The sequence below is a fragment of the Micromys minutus genome (genome assembly GCF_963924665.1).
Source record: "Micromys minutus genome assembly, chromosome: 15".
Classification (NCBI taxonomy): domain Eukaryota; kingdom Metazoa; phylum Chordata; class Mammalia; order Rodentia; family Muridae; genus Micromys; species Micromys minutus.
The window spans coordinates 33,704,437-33,732,169 of record NC_137984.1 but is presented as its reverse complement, the minus strand read 5'-3'; positions in this window follow the sequence as shown (position 1 = coordinate 33,732,169).

Sequence of the window (27,733 nt, the reverse complement as noted above, 5' to 3'; positions counted from 1 at the left end):
TGGTAGAGTGCTTGACTGGTGTATATGAGGAGTTGGGTTCGATGGTAGAGTGTTTGACTGGTGTATATGAGGAGTTGGGTCCGATGGTAGAGTGCTTGACTGGTGTATATGAGGAGTTGGGTCCGATGGTAGAGTGTTTGACTGGTGTATATGAGGAGTTGGGTCCGATGGTAGAGTGTTTGACTGGTGTATATGAGGAGTTGGGTCCGATGGTAGAGTGCTTGACTGGTGTATATGAGGAGTTGGGTCCGATGGTAGAGTGCTTGACTGGTGTATATGAGGAGTTGGGTCCGATGGTAGAGTGCTTGACTGGTGTATATGAGGAGTTGGGTCCGATGGTAGAGTGCTTGACTGGTGTATATGAGGAGTTGGGTTCGATGGTAGAGTGTTTGACTGGTGTATATGAGGAGTTGGTTTCGATGGTAGAGTGCTTGACTGGTGTATATGAGGAGTTGGGTTCGATGGTAGAGTGTTTGACTGGTGTATATGAGGAGTTGGGCTCAATGGTAGAGTGCTTGACTGGTGTATATGAGGAGTTGGGTTGAATCCCTGTACAAACAAATGAATGATCATGTTTTAAAATCTCCTTCAACCCAGACAGCAAATTCATTTACCTGAGATTTATAAAGAAATAAGATTCTGTTTCTTGGGTCAAGTCTATAAATATATAATATTTTCTGCACATCCCTAAAGGGGATTACTATGAAGGACATATGAAGAACTGCAAAAAATGAAGGAAGCAAGTACACGCATTAAAACAAAAACAAAAATAAAAAGCCTCTAACCGCCTAACAAATATATGGGCCAAAGAAGCGAACAGAGGACTCTCAGTAGAAGAAATGAACCATTCAGACCCTTAGCCAGCAGGGAAATACAAATTAAAACTAATTACATCTCACCCAGTCAGAATGACTGTCTTGAGGAGAACAAGTGTGGTGCTGAGATGACTCAGCAGGTGAGCCTGAGGACCAGAGGGTCACCCCCAGGATGCTCCTGGGAGGAGAGAAGTAACTAATAGTTGTCCTCTGAGCTCTACATGGATGCCACGGTACACCTTCCCACCCCTCACACACGAAGGCTGTGAAGCAACTGCTTTTAACCACTGAGCAATCTCCCCTGCCCCAGCAATTTGAAATCCCCCGCTTATTGGAACCGTGTATGACCTTTACTGACTTTCCCTCCTGTGCAAGCATATGCCAAGTGCTTCTGTGCTCTCTAACACTGAAGTACAGTTCCTCTTCCCAAATACAAGCCTTGCTCATGCAGGAACCCAACTCCAGGAACCCTTCCCAGAATCCCCTGGGGCTCTGCTCTTCCTTTCTCACTTCTCTCTCCCTCCACCATTCCCCTTCCTTCTCTTGAGAAAAGTAACATCGTGTTTAGTTGGTTCTTTGGGTTCTTTTTAGATGAGGTCTTTATGTAGCCCAGGCCATCCTGCTAATGACTCACAGCTAAGGGTGACCTTGATTTCTGGAGACTCCTGCCTCCACTTCCCTGGGGCTGGGATTACAGGCCTGAGCGGACATAACTAGATTAAAGCAGGTTTGTTTTTTGCTGTTGTGATCTTTGGTTTGTTTGTTTCATTTTGTTTTATTTTAAGAGACCAGCCTTGTTTCATTTCTCAGGTTGTCCTTGAACCCAAGATTCTTCTTCGGCAGTTCTAGAGTGCTGGATTACAGATGTCACGACCTTTGGCATCATGGGAAATGACTGTAGTTATTCATTGCACTGTCCTTGGGGTGAAGGCAGGAGAATCCTGGAGAGGCAGAAGTGCAGGAGTATGAATTGGGAATGAACACTGCTCCGGTACTGGAAGCTTTCAGGAACAAGTACACTGGTCTAGGCATCAAATACAACCCAAGCTTTGGGACCTATGTCCTGGATTCCTGTGTGGTGCTGAAGGCCAGTATTCACCACAGAGGACAAGGAATAGTAAGAGCTACCTAAAGCCAAACACAGCATCACCAGGGAGGAGGCCAGGAGCTAATCCAGCAGAAGGAGGTCTATCCTTGTGGGAACAGGAACCAGGAAGTGGGGTGGGGGTGGTGAATGAAGATGTAGTCCATGATGTCAGGATTCAGACTCTGGAGACCAGCATCAAAGTGCAGATCTAATTTTTTTTTAACAAAAAGTCATTATTATTTTTTTAGGTTATTTATTTATTATATATCAGTACAGTGTATCTGTCTCCAGACACACCTGAAGCGGGCATCAGATCTCATTACAGATGGTTGTGAACCACCATGTGGTTGCTGGGATTTGAACTCAGGACCTCTGGAAGAGCAGTCAGTGCTCTTAACCACTGAGCTATCTTTCCAGCCCCTAATTTTATTTTTTATTACATGAGTTTATATATAACATTTTAGCCAATTAGGATATGTTTCTATACTCAAGGCAAATCGGCTGCAACTGCAATAGGTGTTGATTAGCCGAATCACCTGCCCAGGAGCCTGTAGGGGAGGATCCAATCCCTTGTTGGATTTCCCTGAAGACAGAGGAAGCAGCCATCTACCACCTCCAATCCTGGCCTTGGATCCTTTGTGAGAGCCACAGCAGATCATACGTGGACAGTGGATCTGGGCTTCTCAAGGAATCATGTAAGCCTGTGGCACCCCTCCCCCCCACTTCTTCCTCCACATACCCCCCCACCCACATCCTTACTGGCAATGAATTCTACCCAAAAGGCCAAGGTGCATCTTATTAGAAAATTGTTGGTAGGTTTCGGATTTTGTTTTGTTTGTTTGTTGAGTGGGGGTGGTTAGGGTTGTGGCATGCAGGTACAGGAAGGGGAGATGTGGAGAGGGAGAGGGGGTTGTTAACTAAACCAGGTTGGCCTTCAGATCATAGAGCTCTACCTGTCTCTGCTTCCCAAGTACGAAGGTTAAAGGTATGTACAGTTATACCTAACTTCTTTTTCTTTTTTATAATGTGCAACTATTTCTCATGTATTAAAATAAAACAGTGTAGGCTCGGTGATATGTCCTTTATCCTAGAACACACGAGTCAGAGCAAAAGGACCAGTAGTTCCAGGCTGGCCTCAGATATACAGAAAGTTCAGGGCCTGGCTGGGCTAACTGAGATTTTTAATAATAATAATAACAATAAATAAAATACATGAATGAACGAAAGCAAAAGTTAATTAGCCAGAGTAGCCAAATTTATTTTGAGTGCTACAGGCAGTGGCCAGGACACTCCCATCTTAAAACAAATACAAAAAACCTACAAGTAGAGCTGAGCTGGCATGACAGTACAGGCCAGGTGTTGGCACACATCTGTATCCATGCACTCCGCTGACTGAGGAAGTCGCATTCTGGGTTACATATGCTGTTCCAGGCAAGACCTTGTGTGAAACAAAATAATAAATAAGTAACCAGTCCCATGTGATACTTTGTAGCCATCTGGGACATCTGTACATTCTGACACAGAAGACTACAAAAATTCCATTTGTTTGTTTTTGGTTTTTCCAGACAGGATTTCTTCTGTGTGGCTCTGGCTGTCCTGGAACTAGCTCTGTAGACCAGGCTGGCCTCCAACTCAGGAGATCCACCTGCCTCTGCCTCCCAAGTACTGGGTTGCAAGATACTTAAAAAAAAAAAAAAAAAAAAAAAAAAAACAAAACAACCTTTCATTGGATACTTAATGATGCTAGTAGAATCTTGTAACAATGTCACGTTACTGTATATGTGCTGTGGACATCTTTCAAAAAGGACTAGAATTTCGGTTTTCGAAACTGTATGTTCTGTGTGTGAGTGTGAGCAAGCCTGTGTGAAGGTAAGAGGACAGCTTCAAGACTATGGCTTTCTCCTGCATTGTTGTTTCTGTCACAGTAGGTACCCCGGGCTAGCTGTCACCCTGTTCTCCAGGTTCCAGGCCCTTCTGTCTCCACCTTCACCTTAATCTAGGAACACTAGGACTCCAGATTTGCAGCAGCTGATTGAGCTCAGTTTGTCAGACTTGTGTGAGCCGCCTGCTGAGCCATCTCACCAGGTGAATAATTCATTGTTTTTGTCCTGTAGGGATGATGGGAGCCACTTAGTTTGCTCCAGGAAGGCTTCAACCATGAGGGGACCTTGAGCTGAGTCTAAAACTGGGCAAATAAAAGGCTAAAGGCCAAAGGAAGAGGATACGCAGAGAGTTAGGGATGGATTGTCAAGGTGTGAAGCCGAAGGCCATTTAACTTTTCAGATTTCAGGGACATTACAAGAAAATGAAGCTCTAGGCATGTGAAGGCGCTCTCCATAAACCACACTTTTTGGCTTCACACCATTAAAAGGAATATTGTCAGAATGAAGTCATGGACTTCGTATACCCTGAAAACAAAATGCATGTAAGAATGCTCCTTTTATATAAAAATGAATTACAGCATTGATAAGTGTAATTATATGAATAACAAAGTCATATATAGCATTAAGACCGAATTACTGGCATATCTACTTGTTTCAAATCTCTGAAGAGCTGATTTTACAAATTATATTCTCTTAGTGTGTTAAAAAAAAAAAAAAGGCAAGCTGAGAAAAGCTACCCTGAAATATTATTCTACCTCACCATGGTTCTGTTTTTCTTTTGCATAAGCCTGTGTCTTTCAAATAAATCCACAAGCAAATAGCTCCATTCTGTCGATGAGAAATTATAAAGGACCATGTAATCATCTGACAATGGGACTGAAAACAAGCCCAGAGGAAACGCATGGCCCTTCTGGAGAAGTCACAATGTGCGGGCCTGTGTGCTCCCACTTGCAGAGTCTACTCCTGACATTTCTTGTCTCCTAATTGGACTTTATGAATGAGGGCTGAAGGGTGATCGCTGCTGAATGTAAGAAAAGCATCAGTAGAGGCCGCAGAGGTCCGTCCTCACTGGAAGCAAACCCCAGAAACGCTGAACCCCGAGTCTGTAAAACATGAGCTATTTTCTCAGTGTTTAATAGAGGCTTTGGGGAGGACATAGCGGCATGTGGTAAGGAAACCTATGTGCAGATCTTAGAGCTGTTCTGCCTCCTGCCTTCCCAGAATCCATCAGTTCCAAAAGTATGTGCCAGAAAGAGAAGGGCATTCTCTCACCTTCAGCTTCAGCTCGGCTGCCCTATCCTACTGCCAAGTATTTATAGAAAGCAAGCTGACTGCTAGGTCCCGGACCATCTCCTCTTGGTTTTCTCTGACACAGGCCTGGCTGGCTTAGAAGTTACCATGTAAACCATGATGGCCTCACCCCTGCTACTGATTCTTGAGTGCTAGAATACAGGTGTACTCCCCCCTGCCTGGCCGGACCTACCTACCTCGTGTAGACAAAAATATTACAGGAAAAATATTCTCTAAAAGATACATAAAATAAGGAAGAGATTCGAAAGTGAGTCAGTCGTTTGGTGTGATGACTGCCAATCATATGGATGGATAGCACTGAGTCCAGATATTTAGCTTTGTTTTATTCTATAGTTAATCGATTCATTCATGACAACACTAGGGACTGAGTCTAGAAACCTGCACATAATGGGTAAGCACCCTACCACTAAGTTCTGCCCTCAGTCCTTCTTTATACTTATTAGCTATTTTGGTTTTGTTGGTGTTGGTGGTGGTGATTTGGTTTTGTTTTGTTTTGTTTTTTGAGGCAGAGTCTCAGCCACGTGCACTGGCATACTCTGGTAATGTCAATGCTCAGGAAGTAGACACAGAGGATCAGGAACTCAAGAAAATTTCATCCTCATAGAAAGTTTAACGTTAGTTAGCCTGAGCTGACTGCATGACATTTTTCTTCAACTAGATAGATAGATGATAGATAGATAGATAGATGATAGATTAATGATAACGATAGATACATAGATACATAGGTGATAGATAATGATAGATTGATGATAGATCATGATTGATAGATGATAGATAAATGATAGATACATAGATGATAGATAATGATAGATTGATAGATCATGATTGATAGATGATAGATAGATGATAGATTATAAATAGGTAGATAGATAGGTAGATAGATAGGTAGGTAGGTAGGTAGATAGATAGATAGATAGATAGATAGACAGACAGACAGACAGACAGACAGACAGACGGGTAGATAATAGATGGGTGGATGGGTGGGTGAGTGGGTGGATGGATGGTTGTGGTGGTTTGTATGTTTGGCCTATGGGAAATGGCACTATTAGAAGGTGTGGTCTTGTTGGAGTAGGCTTGACCTTGTTGGAGGAAGCATGTCACTGTGGAGGTAGGCTTTGAGGTCTTATGCTTAAGCTCCACCCAGGGCAGAAGAGATACTCTTCCCAGCTGCCTTCAGATGAAGATGTATAACTCTTAGCTCCTTCTCTAATCCCATGCCTGCCTGGACACTGGCATGCTTCCCACCATGATGAAAATGGATGGAACCTCTGAACCTGTAAGCCAGCCCCAATTAAATGTTGTCCTTTATAAGACTTGTCTTAGTCATGGTGTCTGTTCACAGCAATGGAGACCCTAGACAATGGCTTAATGGTTAAGAGCGCTTAATGCTACTCCAGAGAACTCAAGCTATATTCCCAGCACCCATATCCAACTGCTTACAAGCACCTGTAATTCCATCTCCAGGGAATCCGCACACTCTTCTGTTCTTGGCAAGCACAGGGGCACACATGGCATAAACACAATAGAAATATATTTAAAAGTGGAAGTAAACAAACAAACAAACAAACAAACATATTTAAAAAAAAACATAAAAGACTCAGTTCTCCAAAAGTCACCAATAGGCTGGTCACCAAATATGTTGGTCTCCATCTTGTGATGCTCAGCCTCCCAAAGGTTAGTATTACAGGCTTCTGCCATCATATGCTCAGTGTGTGTGTGTGTGTGTGTGTGTGTGTGTGTGTGTGTAGTTGTTGTTGGGAGAGTGGCAGGAAGATCAATAGTTTAGTTAGTCTCACCAAGAGCCTAGCCTGGGTTACATGAGACATGTCTCCAAAAACAATTTTTTTTTCTTGAAATTACACTGAGACTGTCTTTTTCTGAGCCTGGCTTAATTCTCAGATGGAGTTCACCAAGACCCATGTGACTCGGATCCTAGAATCCTGACTAAAGAGGTGAGGATATGAAGAAAACAGAGAACACCTACTGCCGCCAGCAACCTGGAACCTCAGCTGCTTATTAGGTACAGCACGGGGGTGGGGGGAAGTCCAGTCTACACAGCAGGTCTTTGCAGCTGAGCAGTCTCAGGCTGTTAATATCTGGGAGGAGGAAGAAGTTGTAGTTTCCAGACTTTGCATACACTAGTCACTAAGTCAGATTCAATCCTAAAGACATTTTGTCATGGGCAGGAGAGATGGCTCAGTGGTTATGAGCACTGACTGCTCTTTCAGAGGTCCTGAGTTCAAATCACAGCAACCACTTGGTGGCTCACATTCATCTGTAATGAGATCTGATGCCCTCTTCTGCTGTGTCTGAAGACAGCTACAGTGTACTTATATATAATAAATAAATAAATCTTTAAAAAAGAAATTTTGTCACAACCTCTTGCGCATCTCCGGGCTAAGGCTTTTCCATACCCATGGAGTTGAGGCATCGGTGTTGCCAACATGGCTGGGTCACAATGTATCCACAGTACACATCCACTCAGGGCTTTACGCACCCAGGGCTTCTAACCAGGGTTATTTAACGAACCACCCAGTGCAATGAGTGTGCATTGTTTGTTTGTTTGAGACAGAATCGCCTTATATAGTCTTGGCTGGCCTCGAACTTACTGTGTGCCCTTGGCTGGCCTCAACCTGTGTTCTACATTCCTCTGCCTCATAAGAGCCGGTGCCCCTGCTCTTTGCTTTTCTTCCTTTGCGTGGGTTGTCCAAAGGCTGGTGTATTTGACCAAGGGTGGCCTTGAACCCCTGACCCTCCTGCCTACACCTCCCAAGTGGTAGGTTGAGAGGTCTGTGCCAGCACATGGAGTGGCTGCTGCTTCAGTGCATTCTTGTCCTCCTCGCCTGAGACAGGATTTGACCTATGTGGCCCAGGCTGGCCTTGAACTCATAGCAATACACTTGCCTCTGCCATGTAAGTGCTGCAGTGGCAACCATGCACTCTCAGGCCCAGCATCTCTCCTCTTTTCCTTTCCGTCACAATGCTCCTCGACTTAGGCATCAAGGAGACGCATTCTTCACACTGCTCAGTCATGAACTCATTAGGACTTTATTCCCACTGAAAGAATTAATGTGATCTCCCCACATCAAACTCAAACCCCTAACATAATCTGAAAAGGCTACCCCAGTCTTGGGGGCGAAATTCAAAGTGCCTTGGGTGTGTGCAAGGCAAATACTCAACTACTGACTTTCACTCCCATCGGTTAATATTTCATTATTAAAAATATATATGTGTATATATATATACATATATACACACATATATATCATATGCATAAGTATATGTATATGAGTGTGTGCCTGCATGTGGATATGTGTGTGCAAGTGCAGGTCTCTGAGGAGGCCATAAGAGATTATCAGATCTCTTAGGGCTGGAATTCACAACAGGCAGTTGTGAATTGTGACGCAGATGCTGGAACTGAACTCAAGTCCTCTGGAAGAGCAGCAGGTACTCTTAAGCATCTAGTCATCTCTCTGAGGCCCCTTACTTACAAGATTTATTAGAAAGCTAGTCATGAGATACTGAGACAAGTGATATTGTATAATACAAGGGTTCATGTATTACACTTCAGTATTAAATGCTATCACCTTAAATGGGGGTAATGGCCGTCACTCTTGTCACTCCAGAACTTGGGACAGTGAGGTAGGAGGATCATGGATTTGAGGCCAACCTGGGCTCCAGAACAAGGCCCTATCTCAAGACAAAACAAAAACTATTTTGTCACCATTACAAAGAAAGGAAGAAAGGAAAGGGAAGGGAGGTGGGGGAGGAAGGGAATTGAAGAGAGGAGAGGATAAAAGGTTTTATATCTGTATCAGTTTCTCTGCTATTAGGGTTCCTCCCCCAGCTACGGTCTGATGAGTAGATAAGTCCACAGGACCCCACCGTCTATGAAAGGGTCATTCATTCGGGGCTGAGCAAGAAGGTCCTGAGCCACAGTGAGTTATCTGTCCTGTGTGCATACCCTCAAAGTACAGATGGATCCTCGGGGCAGGAATTAGAGCTGAAGGGAGAAGTTCTTCTTGGTGGAATACAGTGCCTGATTCACTGAGAGGCTCCAGGGTGGGTCTGTTTCACAGCCTTTTCCAAAATGCCAAATCTGGCCCCGTATCCTTCCAGTCATGGTAGATATAGCCACTCCCCTCAATGTGCTTCTGACTCGTCCCAAATGAGCCTCTTGATGACTTGAGAAAATCTGAAGCAATTTGAATCTGATGCACTGAAGTCTGGGTGTCACCTCCCCAAGAGATTCAGGATAGACAGAGTCTTTCATTCGGGGAATTCTGGCTGCTGGCTGGAGTCTGCCAGAGAAGAGATAGAAGCAGAAGCCACACTGGGCGAGCCCAACATCTCCTAACCCTTATTATAGAGGATGCGTGGGCTGATGCCCAGGCGGATGCGGGGCTTGCTGAATAAACAGGAAGGGATGAGGAAGAATGATGCTTTTATATTCTTGTCTATTATGGGTCCAGGGAGACTCTTCAGATGAGATGAAAGGCAGAGACTGAGTTAAGGCAAGTTCATTCCAGAACTATGGTCCCTGGTGTCTACTTCCGCATATCCTGTGACTTCGAACCAGACCTCGCTGACGAGTTTGACTCTATGACTCTGTCGCATCTCTGTCTTCTGAGGATGTTTTTCTTACAACTTTCACGTATTTACCAAGATCACTAAAAGTAACCAAGTGCGTTTATTACCAGGTCCCGGGGAATGCCTAGGAAACAGCAGTGCAATAGGCTGAGGTAAAAACACACACAAGCAAACTAGACCCATGCCCCTGCACCAGAAGCTGTGCCTGGAGCCAGTCACCCCAAAACAGAGGGGAGGGATTTCTGGAGAAGTGACCCTAGGAACAGTAAGAGAAAGCTTTTTGATCTGATGAGAACACTATAGCAGGAGCCAAAGGCAGCTCTGCCACCGAGCTTTCTTTTTTAATTTTGAGACAGTTTCCTGGTGACTGGCCTTGAACTCATTAAGTACCTGAGGCTAGGTTTGAACCTGTGATCCTACTACCTCAGTCTCCTAAGTAGCTAGAATCACTAGCCTGTGCCCTGAGGCTTAGCTTCCTTTTGTGATAACAAGTTGAGTGATGTAGCCTCTGGTAAAGCTCTTGCCTAGCCTGTGTGAGGCCCTAATTGCCAACCTCAACACAAAATTAATGCGTCTTAGAGAACGGCCCCACAGGCTCGTGAATTTGGATGGTTGGGCCACAGTTGGTGGAACTGTTTGGAAAGGATTAAGAGGTATGGCCCTGTTTGAGGGGATGTGTCACTATAGGCAGGCTTTGGGATTTCAAAAGAATCCTCTCTCCCCCAGCATGCTCTCTGCCTCCAGCTTTTGGTTCAGAGGTAAGCCACCTGATACCTCTGCTTTGCCGTTGTGGACTCTACCCCTCTCTAACCCTCTGGAATCATAAGTACCAAACGTATTTCTACAAGTTCCCTAGGCCCCAGTATCTTATCCCACTTATGGAACTCATACAAGCATCTCTGGTTTCAACATCCCCAAAGCAGAAGACTTTATCATTAAGACCTCGTCTTAGAGAGTGGGACGGTAGCTCACTGATGGCTGCCCTGCCTACATGAGGCCTGAGTTCAGTTTCTAGAACTGTACACACACGCTAGAGATTTGTTTCATTTAAAGTTTCCTGCCTTGGTTTTTGGTTTTTCTGAGACAGGGTGTAGTTATGTACCCCTGGCTGGCTCAGAACTCACTGTGTAGGCTTCCTTCCTCCAGATTTCCTCCCTGCTTCCTGCTCCCCACGAAGTACTGTAATGCCAGCCATCACTCCTCAGGCTTCAACTTAACATTAGAACTACACATATTACAAGCATTGGGTGTTGGGGAAATATGTATAAAAAGTGTTGTATCTTGTTACAACATAGGAAAAGGAGACACATGCCTAGATCCATGACTAAGTTTTAGCCCCAAAATACGGCCAGTTTTGAAGAAATAAACTACAAACAGATTTTTTTTCATTTATTAATTTTATTTCGCACAACATAAAAGAAGTGAGAACCTTGTCAGTTTAAAAAGGGGGGGGGGGGAAGAAACCTACTTTATTTCATGCCATTATTTCTTTTTCAGTCTCCTTGCTAAAAACCCACCCATACCTGCTTTTGTTTCCAGATCCTTATTATAGTGTCCATAAAAATCATTAGAAACACTGTTTCAGGGAGAGAAGTTGATTCGTCATCTGTCCAAATTGTTAGTTTTCTGATTGACTTCCAAAACCAAAACTTTACTCTCTCTGAGGGAAAATAATCTATTTTCACAGCGAATTCCGACCTGTCAGTCACTCTGATAGACACACAGCTCCAACCTTGTTATTTTTTTGTTTCAACGAACATATTTTAAAATCATTTTTAAAGGCAAAGGCAACTCAACGTCTTGATTAGTTCCAAAAGTCAGACTCCACCCCCCAACCCCCTTAGGGAGAAGGCAGAGTTTTATAGTGGCTGTTGTTCAAGCTTAGCTTTGTTCGAGACACGGTTTCATAGCCCAGGATAGCCCCCACTTATCCACGATGAAGACAGAACTTGATTGGAGCCTTGTCCCTTCAATCTAGTGGCTGCTGCTGCTGCTGTTGCTGCAGATTCTTCTTTCCCCTCCCCTCCCTTCCCCGCCCCTCCCCGCCCCTTTTGTTTCTGTTTGAGACAGCATCTATCTGTGTAAGACTAATCTTGAACTTACGGCAATCCTCCTGTCTCAGCCTCCCAAGTGAGTACCATGAATCACGACGCCCACCTCAGTTCTCTAGTCATCCAATGACTGCCAAGTTTTCTGATGTCAGACGTTCTCCTCAAGCAGCGAACAAGCCCGCGATCGGTCCAGACATGCATACTGCACCCACACACGATCTCTCGGTGGGAGAGGCTGCAACGCAAAATCTGGAGCTCGTATATTTTTAGTCTTAAAATTGCACCGCGAGTAACTTTAGCTCCCAGACATAAAAATGATTAAAAGAGAAGAAAACAAGTTCAGGAAGTCCTTGCTGCTCATGGTTTTAATCAATGATTCATCTGTGTGGGCCACGGGGACTGTCACAATGGATCTCTATGTGAGGACACCAACTGCAGTTCACCGTCATTTCCTCTGGGGAACTAGAACGTTCACTGTCTTCAGCTCATGGCACTGATGGAGACTGGAGGGTTGGGGATTGTTTCTTTAGCAAGTATCCTTCAAAGAATGCCTCTATGAAAACTTGTTTTAGTTGTTGCAGGAGCAAGAAGTTGCAGTGCGTGCTGAGGGTTTTCTAGAAGCCAGTTATCCAAAAGAGTTCAGCCTAGAAAATGACATATTCAGTAAGACTAGGTTCTTGGTTTCCACCACCTGGGGCCCGGGGATCAAACTCAGGTCATCACGTTTATCAGCAAGCACCCTTACACACAGAGCCAAGCCACTGGCCCTGGCTGAGCTGATACTTGGAAGAAATCTGATAAACATTATACAAGTTGGTGGAATAAAATGGAGGCACATGCTGTTACCCACTTCTTCCCTCCCTGTCTTCCTGTCTGCTCTTTCCTTACTATCTTTAGTCTGGGCAAGGCTTGAATCCTGTGTTTCTACGATGCTGTATTAAGAACCAGTCCGCCAGAGAAGCAGCACTCCAGTTACTCACCAGCCAGAACCTTCAGGAAAAAGTGCTTCAGGCGGCAGAATACAGCAGGTCTCCGTGGTACAAGACTCAAGGCTTCAACATGTAACCAAGAGCAAGGACTATTGTTGAAAAAGTATGTAAGGCCTGCACATGAACGGTAGATAAATTATGGTAAAAAAAACTGCTTCTTTCAGTAGACCAGGCTGACCTTCATCTCCTGACCCGCTTCAATCTCCAGAGTGTTAGTGCTTGGTTTCCCTGATTTTTAAAAAATATATTATTTAGTTTGCAATAAGGTCATAAAGTTTTACATTAAACAGATACAGAAAACATCTTGCAGCTCACTATTTATTCATCCATCTATCCATTCATCTATCCATCCACCCATATACCCATCCATCTATCCATCCATCCATCCATCCATCCATCCATCCATCCATCCATCCATCCATCCATCTATGTATCTATCCATCCACCCATCTATCCATCCATCTACCCATCCATCCATCTATCCATCATTCATCTATCTATCCATACATCTATCTATCCATCCATCCATCCACCTATCTATCCATCCACCCATCTACCCATCCATTCACCCATCCATCCATCCATCCATCCATCTATCCACCCACCCACCCACCTATCCATCCATCCATCCATCCATCCATCCATCCATCCATCCATCCATCCATTCATCCATGTATCTATCTATCTATCTAATGAGGCAGAGTCTCCTGTAGCTCAGGCTGGTCTCAATTTGCTGTGTAGCTGAAGATGACCTTGAACCCTGACTTCTTGCTCCTGAGTGCTGAGGTTACAGGTAGGGGTCACTTGACCTTGAACACCTGGCTTCCAGTTACATTTATTATTGATTTTATGCTAGAGCCAGAGCCAATACTCCAGTTTGTTTTTGTTCATACATGTATATAATGTGTTTTGATCATACTCACCTACCCTGTCTGGTTCCCCTCCCACCCTTCACTGGCTCCCTTCCTTTGTCCTGCTAGCCCATCTTCAACTTTTTGGAGGGTAAAGCATTTCATTAGGGTTCATACAGGGGCTTATTTACAAGACAATGGGCACCTTACTTGAAGGACAACGTTTCAACCCTCCCATTGGCCATTAAAAGCCTATAGATTTCCCCCCCCCCCCCAGGGATTTCTCTCCCACAGAGATTTTTTTTCATCTGTTTACTTGAACTTTTCTCCAATATTCCACCTTAAAATTCACAGCTGAGCCATTCCAGTGACCATTTGTGCAAGTACCATGAACTGGGGTCTTCCTCTGCCAGTCACAGGTAAAAACTGAATGCCTAGTGACACTCCAGTGTGGTATCATTCACAAGGGCAGTGTGAACACAGGGCAGTGTGAACACGGCGCCTCTAGATTCCTACAGTTTATCCTGAGGCGCTGAGAATATCACTGTTCATGAACTTTCCCAATTTCTGACTATTGGTACATGACTAGAACTTATCCAAAACTGGCCATGATAATGTCCCCTCTATCCCAGAACCAGGAAGGAGGACACTGGAAGATCAGGAGTTCAAGGTCAGCTTGGGCTACAATGAGACTTGGGCTACAATGAGATTGTAAATTATATTTACAATCAAGAAAATATAAGATATCAATAAAATGAAATGGATTACGTCTTGGCTGAGTTTTTAGCAGCTTTCATTCTCCTTCCCGGTGACTATCTCCCCTCTCCTGCCGCTAGGCGCTCCCCTGGCCTCTGCAGTCCTTTGTCCTCAGCCTTGTGCTCAGCTTGCTGTCTGTCATCTTAGGCTGCCTTCTAAGTCCATCTCTCCATGAGATGTGCCACCCATATAGCAGGCTCCCGGAAGGCAGATGTGGAGCCGCGGTGCCCCCGTTTTAGGATGTATGTTAATGCCAGACTGGAACTAACGAAGCAATACCACCCCCCCCATTTATTGTATAACATCTTTATGACAAGGTCTCACTATGTGTAGCCCAAGGGTCTCAAATCACAATCCTCCTGCCTCAGTCTCCCAAGTGTTGAGATATCAGTTATGAAATATCATGGCTGTTTTAAAGGTTAGTTGTGTTAACAGTGATACACTGTTCTGGGCCATCACTGTGACCCACTAATACTAAAACTCCTAGGAACCCTGGGTCTTCTCCTCCAGATACAGAGAGAAAGTGGAGCTCTGAGGTCACTCCGCTCGTATTCTGTGAAGTTCCAATACTTGTTTGTTTGTGGATGTACATGGATGTGTATTTGTGGTTTTGGAAATAGGGTCTCCAGTAGCTCTGTAGCCAAGGATGACTCCTAATCCTCAGGCCTCTACCTCCCAAATGTTTAGTTATATGAACACATCTGGCTTAATAAGAGTCTTAAAGGTCATTTTTGAAAAATGTCTGTATAACATAGTTGTACTGGCTGGTTTTGTGTCAACTTGACCCAAGCTGGACTTATCATAGAGAAAGGAGCCTCAGTTGAGGAAATGCCTCCATGAGATCCAGCTGTAAGGCATTTTCTCAACTAGTGATCAAGGGGGGAGGACCCAAACCATTGTGTGTGGTGCCATCCCTGGGCTGGTAGACCTGGGTTCTATAAGAAAGCAGGCTGAGCAAGCCAGTAAGTAACATCCTTCCATGGCCTCTGCATCAGCTCCTGCCTCCGAGTTCTTGCCCTGTGTGAGTTCCAGTCCTGACTTCCTTTGGTGATTCGATGTGAACAGCAATGTGGAAGTGTAAGCTGAATTTTTTTCTTTCCTCCTCAACTTGCTTCTTGGTCATGATGTTTTAGGCAGGAATACAACCCCTGACCGAGACAATGGAGGTTAAAACAAACAAAACCAACAAAAGGAGAGCAAGGGGTCAGTGACGCTCTGTGGATGAAGACACTTGCTGCCAAGCCTGATGACTGAGTTCAACCCCAGAGACCCACATGATGGAAGAACTGAGTCCTGAGTCCTAAAAATTTGTCCTTTCCCTTCCATACATGCTCTGTGGTACTTTGTGTGTGTGTAGTATGTGTGGTGCACTGGGGGGGGGGGAGGTGTGCACAAATGCATATATGCATACATGTCCAAATAAATTATTGTAGTCAAATTTGCTTTAATTTGCTTAGAGGGAAAAGACTTAGAAGCAGAATTTGGACTGGACATGAATCTCAGTTGGTAAAGTTCTTGCACATCATGCTAGAAACTCTGGTTCAACCCAGCGCCTCATAAAACCAGGTGATCCCTGTCAGCCTTTCTGAGCTTTGCCGTAAAACACTACTTTTTGGTTGGTTGGTTAGCTGTTGTTTCCTTCTTTTTATTATTTAAGTCTTCCTTTATTTTTACTTTCCGCATATGGCGTTTCACCTGCTGGCCTGTATATTAAATGCATGCAGTGCCCTCAGAGGCCTGAAGAGGGCGTCAGATTTCCTGAGGCTGGAATTACAGATAGTTGTGAGCCGCTGAGTTGGGGTCCGAAACCAAACCCAGCTCCTCTGCAAGAAGAAAGTGCTAGTCGGTGCAGAAACATCATTCCAGCCTGTTTGTTGTTTCTTGAGATAGGTTTATAGCCTAGGCTAGCCTAATGCAGCCCAGGCTAGCCTGCATCAGGTGTTGTGATTATAGGTATGCATTACCACACCTGTGTCTGATTTTGCCTTTAAGATTTTTCTTATGACCTTGTTTAAGCTATCTTGTATTTCCAAGGAGATTCTTGGTTCTCTTCTCTTGGTAGCCACCTTCCCCAACCCTGCAAAAGACTGATGGTTTGTTCTTTGGAGAAAATAGGTGACCTGGGGTGATCAGGCACAGCTTAGGACCACACTGTGCTTGAATCTAAAGAAGGACTCAGTGGTATGCAGAGACACTCCTCCAAACACCCAAGCACCTAGATGTATATAGGTCTTTCCTACACACTGTTCTTCAGCCTAGAGCCAGAAATCAGGAGTGCATTTTCCAACAACCCAACAGGACATGTTCTTTAAAAAAAAAGATAAGAGAAAGGTTGGACAGAGGGTCTCATGCAGGGTACATCCCACCTTGTCATAGCATCTGAGGCAAATACATTGATAGATGCAGGTGGAACGAAGCACAGCTGTTTAACAACAACAAAATCAATACTATCAATAAACTATTACAGTGATAGGGCTGGTGATGTGGCTCAGTAGGTCGACTCCCTGGTGTGTAGACGCTCCCGGGTTTTGATCCTCAACACAGAATCGCACTCTGTATTCAAGAGGTAGAGGCAGAATCAAGGATCAAAGGGCAGCCTTGGCTACTTAGAAAGGTAGGGCCTGCCAGATCACATGAGCCCCTGTGTCAGAACAGAAAGAAAGAAAAAGGTTTAAAAACACTCCAAAGCACACGGATGGCTGTTTATTCATTTGTTCAACAAATACTTATCGAACAGACATGGTGTGAGGCTGAGCATATTCTGTAAGGACGCATGAGGGATCAGAGAAACTCCTGCCATAGAGAAATGAACAGCCCAGAGGAAGTGTACGGAGCGCAGAGGCTCAGAAAGATATTCCCAGTAAGGAAGAGGAAGATGATTCGGGACTACAGATTAGAATGAGCCACAAAAGACATGCTAAGAACAGGAACATATTTGGATTTTTTCCCTTATATTTAGAATTTCATGTATGGGTGTAGACATGCATACAAACATCGTAATATTTACATGAATAAAACACAGTCGTAAACATGAAGAATCTAGAGGTAAGTTTTACAGTTCGGTAAGGCTTCTCAGAAGCAAGGCTGCAAGAGTGTCACACTGGCCAAGTGGCCTGGGGTCCTTCAAGAGGTGACATCCATTGCACGTAAAGATGTGTGGAAAGAGTGTGACACGAGACAGCTTCCACATCAAGGTACAAAGGGACCGGAGGAGGAGTGGGATTGAGGTGCGTGAGGTGAAATTGACAAAGAACTAATAAAAAGTTAAAGCAGCAGGAGGAGCAGCATTCAGGCTGGGGTTAGTGCTACATGCATTTAATCCCAACACTGTCAGAGGCAGGAGGATCTATGTGTTCAAGGCTCGCCTGGGCTACAGAGTAAGTCCCAGGACAGCCAGGGTTACACGGAGAAACCCTGTCTGGAGGTGAGGGGCTGGGGTGGGGATTGAGGGAGGAGATTTTTTTTTGCCTTTTGTGACAAGAGAGTCTGTGAGTTTTCCTGGGAAGCTATGAACAAACATCTATTCGACACCAGATAGCCTACTCACCTGAGGTAAGACTCTACCAACGGGATTCACAGTGCCATGGTATTGCTGGAGGGGTGGACAGACTCTACCGACGGGATTCACAGTGCCATGGTATTGCTGGAGGGGTGGACAGTATAGGGGAGGGTGTTCCATGCCCCCTTGGCTCCCAAATAAAGGCAAGGAAAGTTCATGCCTGCTCTAGCCCATTTTAGCTCTCGAGTAAATGACACAGACCATATTATGTTTATTAATAATCTGCAAGCACCAAGATGATCAGGTCCTGAGGAATTCTGACCCTCTGAGGCTATTTTTCCACCACGTGGTGCTTTATCTCCAATCCGAGTCCTGCTCTGTCTCACTCTTTGGTGCAAGTGTCCTCATGGTGACTCTTTCTGGTCCCTCCACACCTATTCTTCCTCCCTCTCCAACTTCTCTCTCCTCTGGTCTCTTTGGGACTCCTTCACTCATCTCCAGTGTCCCGCCTCCTCTGTCCTCTTCTGCCCAGCCATAGGCTGATCAGCTCCTTATTAACCAATCAGAGACAGAGGAAAACAATTTTGATTTAACACTGAGTCAGAAGATGCTTGACCGTGCCAGTGGCTAGACTGCAAACAGACATGTGAGCATAAAACTCAGTATCTGAATACGCAGTACACTAGACCAACCCTTAACAGGTGGGTCCTAATGAGAAGAACTGGGTGTGTTCTTGGGGACTGTTTCTTGTCCCTGGTCTCTTCCTGTCCTTCTCTGTTAGTAGTTTTCAACTTTCTTAATCCTGGGACCCTTTATAACAGCTCCTTGTGTTGTGGTGACCCCAACCATAAAATTGTTTTGTTGCTACTTCATAACTGTTATTTTGCCAGTGTTATGAATTTTATTGTAAATATCTGAAATACAGGATATCTGATATGTAACCTTCAAAAGGGTCTCAATCCACAGATCTAGGGCGTTAAGGTGGCCCATCCCAGCATCTACCCCATCTATGAACTGCTGGAGCACATGAAGGGGCTGGTCCTGCAGATCCAAAGCTGTAGAATCTCCATGACACAGGGCAACAGCAGGAGAAGGAGTCCCACAAAGAATCCAGGATTAATGATGAGGAAGAAGCCAGAGGCCTGGAACCTGACCAACAACTCATTGCAATGAACATCTGCAAGTAAAGCGGTGGGGACAGAAGGGTGTACTGTGGACACACTGTGACACGCCACAGCTTCCACATCTAGATATATCTTTCCTTTTCTGGGGGAGGTTGCAAAGGTGGAGGGTGGGTATTGGGGACAGGGAGCTGAGTGGAATTGGGGTGCATGATGTAAAATTCACAAAGAATCAATAAAAAGTTAAGAGGGGGGTCTTTTCTGGGGCTAAGTTGGCTCAGCTGCTAAGAGCACGTGGTCTTGGAGAGGACCTGGGCGCAATCCCAACTCACACAGTGACCTACAATCATCACGGTTCCGGCTCCCGGGGATCTGAAGCCCACTTCTGACTGCTGTGGTAGCAGGCATTCACATGGCACACACGTATACATGCAGGCACAACATCTATACACCCTAAAAAGATAAGTAGGAACAATGTTCAGAAGTGGTTGTCCTGTTCCCTTCCAGTCCTATAGAGGAGGCCATCTTGGGGGTGGAACTGTAGGGTTTTGGTGGTTTCTATGATTAGCAAAGCTTCAAGAATGTCTAGGACAAGTGTTTCCATAAATTAAAACCACACACTTAAGACACGGGAGGATTTTCAAAACGCTCCCTCCAATCTAACAAAATACTAGGCAGAAAAGAACGAGGCTCTAACTCGGAAGCTGGGTGGTGTGGTGTGTGACCCCCATGTCCTGACGTGAGTGTACAGTGCCAAAGCCGTGTGTGACTGGAACCACAAGAACAGCAGTGTGCTATTAGAGATCAATGGGGATTTGGGGCTGGTGATTGCAAAAGAACTTCCCTTATGCTTATATGCTACATTTTTTTTCCAGCTAAAATATCTGTCTGAGTCAGTTCTGTAATTAGATGGAAGGACTGGTTTCCTACAGTGTGGCTGAGGTGAGACGTGGCCTGGGACAGGTAACTAACTCCAAGTCCATGTGCTGGAGCTGTCCTGTGTGAGTTTTATGTGAGTGATAAGCGCGCATGAGAACCAGACACAGTGACGGAGGATCATTGCTTTGGGGAGAGGTAAGAGTGGAGTTGGGGCCCTTAAGTCCTACCCACTCTCTTTAAGCCCCTATATCTCTCAGATCCAGTTCAATACTGTCCCCAAGTCCCGGCTCCTCCAACAGGACCTCAACTATCTTTTTTTTTTTTTTTTTTTGAAAACGTCTCTGTCCTGTAGCTCTGGCTAGTCTGGAACTTACTCTGTAGCCGAGGAAGACCTCGGACTCACACAGATCCATTGGTCTCTGTCTCTCAAGTGCTGGGGGATCAGAGGCATGCATCACCATGCAAGGCTTGTCTGCTTGTCTCTGCTTTTTAATATTTATTCATTTATTTACTTATTTGTTATTATGTTTGGGCACATAAATGTCACTGCAGTTGTGTGAGGATCAGAGGACAACTCTCCAGGGTTGAAGCTTTTTCTCCATTGCACATTTCAGGGATCAAGCTAAGTTTATTAGGTACATGCCGCAAGTCTTTAAAAAAAAAAAAAAAAACCCACCAAGCCATCTTCGAAGTCCTTATTTTATTTTTGAAACAGGGCCCCAAGTAGCCCAGGTTGCCCATAAACATGCTATGTAGGGAGAATGACCCTAAACTATACGTCCCTGGTTTTGTTTGCCACACCAGTCGATGCAGTGTTGTGATCAAATCCAGGGCTTTATTAACTCCACCAACTAAGCCACATCCTCAGCCCATTATCATCATATCAAGAAATCAAATGCAGGTGCATGCCCTTAATCCTAGTACTCGGGAGGCAGAAGGAAGCAGATCTCTGTGAGTTTGAGACCGGCATGGCTTATGGGTGGAGTTCCAGAACAGTCAGAACTACATTGAAAAACACTGTCTTGAAAAGTCAAACCAGGGCTGGAGAGATGGCTCAGTGGTTAAAAGCACTGACTGCTCTTGCAGAGGTCCTGAGTTCAATTCCCAGCAACCACGTGGTAACTCACAACCATCTCTAATGAGAACTGATGCCCTCTGAAGACAGCTACAGTATACATAATAAATAAATCAAACCAACCAACCAAATAAATAAGAAGAGGAAGGAGAATGGAAGGAAGGAGGAAGGAAGGAGGAAGAAAGGAAGAAGGGAGGAAGAAGGGAGGAAGAAGGGAGGAAGAAGGGAGGAAGAAGGGAGGAAGAAAGGAGACACTGACCAAATGCAGATGGTCATGCAGGCCAGAGGTAGGACACGGACCCAGAAAGATATCAATAAATAAATAACCAATACCCCAAGATCAGTGGTTTCCAGTGCACAAAGCCTTTTATAATTCAGAACAGGGCCACCTTTCTATGTCCCCTTTCCCTCTCCTACTTAGGGAAAGGCGTTGCCTAAGATCACAGGTCAAACCAGGCATGGTTGTCTATACCTGTACTCCAAACATTAAGGAAGGAGGATCTGAGTTCAAGACTAACTCTGAATGTACAGTGAATTTGAGGCCAACTGGGCCTACATGAGACCGTTTCTCAACAACCAAACAACCATGAAAACAAGAGAAACTGAGTCCCTTGCACTTGCTTCCTCCTCTGTTAATGTCTCTCCCTCTCTCCCTCTCCGCCTCTCCCACTTTTCTTCTCTTCCCTCTCCTTCTGCTCAGATGATCTCTCGTGTGTCAAGGTGAATCTGAACTATTTGTTCTTAGATTTTTCTCTGTAAGGCGCTTCATTCGGGAAGGTCTGGATTCCTGTTGGCTCCCCTGCTCTGCAAAGATAGGTTCTCCGGGATGAGCCAGTGAGACCGTTCAGTAAAAATGTTTGTCACCAAGCCTGGCAACCTGAGTTCAGTTCCTGGAACCCGCATAGTAGGAGTGAACAGACTCCATGTGTCCTCTGGCTTACATAAGCACACACACACACCCCTTTTTAAGAGTTGGAGTATGCATCTCACTAATTTCAACTGTAATCACCAAGTTCTGTGCTCCACCCCCAGGACTTCTGGTACATTTTCTCTTTGAACTCTGTGAGGAATCTCCATTTGTCTACCACACAGTTGATCCTCGGAGAGATCTGGAAGCCTGCTGAAGCCTGCAAGCAATGCTACTATATGCAAATCTACAACCTCCCACAAGCTTCCTCACCCTAAACCAGAAAGTCAGCTCCTGAGCCTCCTTCCTGTGTGGAACCCAGTCCTTGGTCAGCAGTCTCCAGGAAGGCTTTCTGAATGAAGCAAAAGAGGCTGCTGAAGTGTGTCCCTGGGCATCCCTCTGGTACGGCTGGTCCAGCGTCGGCATTTTCTGCAGCCCTTTCTCTGTACTGTAGCTCATAGCAAAGTCCCATCTTGCCGTAGAACCGAAGTTTATGACGGCGGTGTTTGTGAGGCACCTTTAAACATAGAACATCAGCAAACACAAATTCTCAGCAGCTAGATGATGAGAGACTGACTTTGTTCTGAGAACAGTGCTAGAAACTTCCTCAAGCTGGAGCCACGATGTGGAATTGTTCTAGCTAAGACATGTTCTCTCGCTTTTGCCCAAGGTGACCTCTCCACCTCAGACTCTACAGTGGCCGAGACTACTCTCCCAACCACATACCTGGTCTCTTTGTATTTCACAGAATATGTAACACAAGCTTAGGCTTGGGGGAAAAAAGGTTAGACTCAAAGTTGATGCAGGGCCGAAGGTATAGCTCAGATAGTAGAGTGTTTGCCTCATATGTGCAAAGCCCTAGGTGGGGTCTTTTTCACTGAATAAGGGAGGTGAGGTGGAGGTGGAGCTAGTGAGCTGTCTCAGTCTGAGGAGTCCCCAGAACCCACGGTAGAAGAAAGACCATCCTTAAAATTTATTTCTGACTGCCACAGCACATATGCATCAACAGTCATTTACCTACACACAAAGAGTAGTAATAACACATTTTAAAAAGTTATTTATTTATTATATATGAGTACACTGTAGCTGTCTTCAGGCATACCAGAAGAAGGTATCAGATCTCATTACAGATGGTTGTGAGCCACCATGTGGTTGCTGGGAATTGAACTCAAGACCTCTGGAAGAACAGTCAGTTCTCTTAACCTCTGAGCCGTCTCTCCAGCTCCAATAACACATTTTTTTTAAAGGCCTAAAAATGATAGTACATGCCAGTTACCCAAGCACCAGGAAGATGGAGGCAGGAGGGTCAGAAATTCAACATTATTCTTGGCTATTTGAGCCCATTCTAGTCTATAAGAGGTCCTGTCTCAAAAAGAAGAAAGAAAAGAAAAAAGAGCTGATTCAGTCATGACAGTAGAGAGCACACACTCACTGGGCATGTCTGATGCTATGCTCACAGCTACACAAACATCACATATGTTGTCAGCAGATCTCCAAGGCAGGTCTTAGCTTTCTCATCTTACAGAAGACAGTCTTGCTGGGCCTAAGAAACTTGTTCAGGCTTCTGAGATACTTCCAACACCTGACTCCAAGGTCTCTCCCTGTGTTTGCCTGCTTTGACCCTCATAGCCTAAGAGAAGCAAACCCAACACCATCGGCTACAACAGAAGCAACTTTATCACGAGGGAAATCCTTCAAACCTTTAGGAATTCTGGTCATCGAATAAGACACCAAATCCTAGATGCCTGGGAAAGTGTCACCCTACTTATAAATACATTTTAGACTTGGGTTTCTCTTATTGTCATTTAGGCCTTATCCATCTGCCGCCAACAATGTACAACACACATCCACACTCACGCAGATATTAGACTCCTCTAGCAGACCATCTGAGGGATCACCCAAGGAGGCCACTGGTTACAGGCACCTGACTCAGATTTCTGCTGCTTTCCAAATGGTATTCTCTGCACCACACCGTTTTTGGCATCACGAAGCATCACGCAGTGGTTGTAGATACCACCAAGGGAAAGATTTCATGGCTGGCAATCATTCCTATATATACAGTTTTCTCACTATTATTGTGTGTTATATGTGTGATCTGTGTGGCACGGGTGCTAAATGGCGCATGTGTGGAGGTCAATTCTCTGCTCTGACCTGTAGATGGGTTCCAGGGATTGAACAAAGGTCACCAGGCTTTTTTATTAAGTGCCTTTACCCATTCAGCATTCTCACTTTTTTTTTTTTTTTTTTTTTTTTTTTTTTTTTTTTTTGTCTTCTTCTTGGGCAGGGTCTCATGAGACCAATATTGACCTTGAATTTACCACATAGTTAAGACTGATTCTTGATCATCCTAACTGCCTAAGTGCTAAGATAACAGGGTGTATCCCCAGCTTTCCTATAAAGACTGCATGTGTGCATGTGTGTCTGTGAGATGCATGTACATGCATGCGTGTGACCGTGAGTCCCATGTGACTGAGATGGGGCCCATGCTTACTGCTCTTTGCCTTATTCCTTCAGACCTGATCTCTCACTGACCCAGGAATGAGACAGGCAGCAGCAAACCTCAACAATCACCCGGGCTCCAACCTTCTCTTCCAGCGCCAGGGTAACAAGGAAGCATGGGAGACTGCTCCCAACTTTTTCATAAGTACTGGAATCTAAACTCCGGTCCTCATGTTTGCATAGCAAGTACTCTTCGCTACTAAGTCATCTCTCCAGCCTCCTCAAAAGTGGTTTTTCTTTTTTCTTTTAAAGGACATGACAATGCATGCTTGCTTTTTGCAGCACTCGGAAGATAGGAACAGAAGGAAGGATACTGGGTTCCAGGTCATTCTGGGCTATAACAGAGCCAGACTCAAAAAAAACCAAACCAAGCCAAAACATCAGAAAAGCAAGCAAGCAAACAAAACACAAAACAAGAGCAAAAACAATGAAACAGGGACTGGGGGGATGGCTCAATGGTTAAGAGCTCTGAATGCTCTTGCTGAGGTCCTGAGTTCAATTCCCAGCAACCACATGGTGGCTCACAACCATCTGTAATGGGATCCGATGCCCTCTTATGGTGTGTCTGAAGACAGATTCGGTGTACTCATATACATGAAATTAATTATTTTTAAAAAGAGTGCTTCTGTATAACACACAATTAGGAAAAAAGAAAGGAAAGAGAGATCCAGTACAGTCATATTCCGAATTTGAAAAACACAGTCTTCAGCAACATTGGTTAGGGGCAAACTTTCCAGATCATTCAAACCTTATCTTTGGGGGGAAAAGGTTGATTTTTATTACTTTAAATTATGTGCATAGGAGGAGAGGCTCTGAGGCAGCTGCACGTGAGTACACTTGACCCCAGAGGCAGCAGATCCTCTTGGAGCTGGAGTTACAGAATTAGATATTATGAGAAATTGATCTAAAAGACAATTGATCTGAAAGACAGCATGGGTGAGCAGATCTGAAATCCCAGCAGTGAGGAGGCAGAGGCTAGGGACCATCATAAATTTGAGGCCAGCCTGGTCTGTATAGTGAGTTCCAGGCCAGTCAGGGCTACACAGCAGGGCTCTTTCTCAAAAGACAGTGTAAAATAACACTAAAATAAGATAAAACAGGAAAAGTCTGCCAGTGTTGGGGAGCAGGGGCAGAGCACATAGCCCACCACAGGAGGGGTCATCAGGCCTCGGGACAGCTCTGGAGCCTAGAACCCAAGAGGTCCGCGGTGAGTCCTGTTCTTTCTCACATGAGGTTGTTGGTAGCTTTCTGTATTTTTCCCCCCTTTAAACTTGGAAACATTGCTCCTGAACTAACTGCCAATGGGGAAAATTTGATTCTGAGGACGCATTAGGGAATTTCTGTAGACATGGCCCAACCTCATTTGTAGGATATATACCTGTAGATATTCGTGGGAGCACAGCTGTTGAACCCTGCAATTCCTTAATAAAAGATCATTTCTCTTCAGCTAAATCTCAGTTAGAAATACTACTAGACAAGTCTTGGTCATCCTGTGCTCCAGTCTTTTCTGCAATTTGGACACTTGAGGATTTCCACGCAAAATGCTCTGTGTACTGAGTCTGGCTTCATGCGATCCCGGGTGTTCACTTTGATGTAATCACTTAAGTGCATCTATCCTGGTAGAAAAATAGCCGAGTTTGGGCAAACAGTGCTCGCTCAGACCCCGGATCCCTTTCAGGCCTGGGGACCCTTCATCTCGCCCAGTTCTCATTCTTGTGTTTCTCCCCGCGGCTTTCCCCAGTGCCATTTTATTAAAGCCCCAGTCCGTCCATATCCAGCCGCACGACTTCTTACAGGCTTCAGAATAAATCACCACATCGCTCCGATCTTGGCTTCTCTGCCCTCGGCTTTCAATTAAATTTAGAATTGACTTTAAAGGTTGAACCTCAATGTGCATGGTTGAAAATGACCTTGTTTCCCCTTTCCCACCGCCTGCGACTTCCTGCGAGGGGTTCTTACACTCCAGCTCCCGGTTCAAAAACTAGAAACAGGAATTGGCTTCATGCTCCCGTGGCAAACTGTAAGTCTCAAGCTGTTTAAAGACTTTAAAGTCCTATCCAAAAGGTAAAGTATACTCTGCAGAGAGAGATCTGGGGGCCAGAATCTGTGTCTGCCTGTATCCAGGAAGAGACACCGAAGGAGAGGAAGAAGACAGACAATCCCGTGGTTCAGCTGAACACTTTTAATTAGTTTTGTTTCTGGATTTTCTGCTCGGAGCACCCATCCACCGTTTAGGTAATGGTGTGAAGTCTCTAAAGGCTTGCCAAGGCAGATGGAGAACAAAACAAATTTTTGCCTTTTGTTTTATCTCTCGGCTTCTGACTCTTACCAAGGACTGTGGCATAGGAAGCCGGCATATTGGGCTTTTTAGGATCCCCTGCTCTGTCCCCCCACTCCCACACACACTGCAAAAAAGTGGCTGGTTTGGAAAACACTTCTCTCTCTGTGCATGAACCATGAATATTTTAAGACATGGGTTTCTTTCTGAGGGCAATAAGGTCCCTCTGGTTTAGAGAAGGAGAAGAAAAGAACTATTTGGTTGTCCAAAGGATCAAAGAAGATTCTGTGGGGAAGGGTCTGTGAACTGCACGTGATTTCTTCTTCATTCCATATCAACCAGTGATTGGGTGTTTGTCAAACAAGTCTTACTTTTCTCCCCTCGAAAATGGGTGCAGAGACCCTTTGTCTTAGGGCCGTGGGAAATAGGCATCAGAACACAAGCAAAACAAGACCACCTAAAAGTGTATTTGTATTTTTGTGTTTTTTTAAAGATCCATTTATTTTCACGTGTACGGGTGTTTATTTGCATGTAATATATGTGCACCAACTCCCCTGGAAACTGGAGTCACAGGCAGTTGTCAGAAGCCATGTAGGTCCTCTGTAAGGACAGCAAGGGCTCTCAACGGTAGATGGCTGAGCCATCTCTGCAGTCCAAACTAGGGTTTTGTTTGTTTGTATATGACTACCATGAAGGTCAAAGAACAACTCCTGAAAGTTGGTTTTTCTGCCATGTGGGATCCAGGGCTCAAACACAAGTCGTCAGGCCTGGCAACAAGGGTCTTTGTCATACTGAGTTGCCCTTTAGACCAGATATTGGAACTTTATATAAATATACAAGTTTTCCAAATGTGTGGGAGCTAGAACATAATAAACAATTGACCCAGATTTTCTATTTTTGTTTGTTTGTTTGTTTGTTTTTCCCTCCGTTCTGTTTTGACTCTTGGCAGATGGAGTCTTGCATAGTCCAGGCTAACCCCCATCTCATTAAATAACCAAGAATGACCAGGCTAACCCCCATCTTATTAAATAACCAAGAATGGCCTCCACCTCAGGATTACAGGTGTGTATATCTTAGAGTTCCGATTGCTGTGATGAAACACCGTGACCAAATGCAACCTGGAGGAGAAAAAAGGGGGTTAT